Source organism: Penaeus monodon, chromosome 32, assembly GCF_015228065.2.
Source record: "Penaeus monodon isolate SGIC_2016 chromosome 32, NSTDA_Pmon_1, whole genome shotgun sequence".
Taxonomy (NCBI): domain Eukaryota; kingdom Metazoa; phylum Arthropoda; class Malacostraca; order Decapoda; family Penaeidae; genus Penaeus; species Penaeus monodon.
The window spans coordinates 37,668,355-37,668,634 of NC_051417.1; positions in this window are offsets into that span (position 1 = coordinate 37,668,355).

Genomic DNA, 280 nt, shown 5'->3' on the forward strand with positions numbered 1-280 from the left:
CAATAACTACATAGGGTCCCTTAGTTTGTTCCATATATTTAAAAATATAGTACTTATATGCAAAGATAGCTTCTGGTTGCGAGGGAGCGCTGAAAGAAGAGTAAGGACATCAAAAGCGTTTCTTAATGTTGCCAAAGTAAATATAAATTTACCTTACGAAATCAGTACGTATGCCCCACGTAAGAGGATGACGAAGGGATGGGTTTTCCTGTTTCCCGTAAACAGCCATGGTCTAACTCCGTGTTTACTCGCAGAAATATACAAGTGCGCACACAACGTG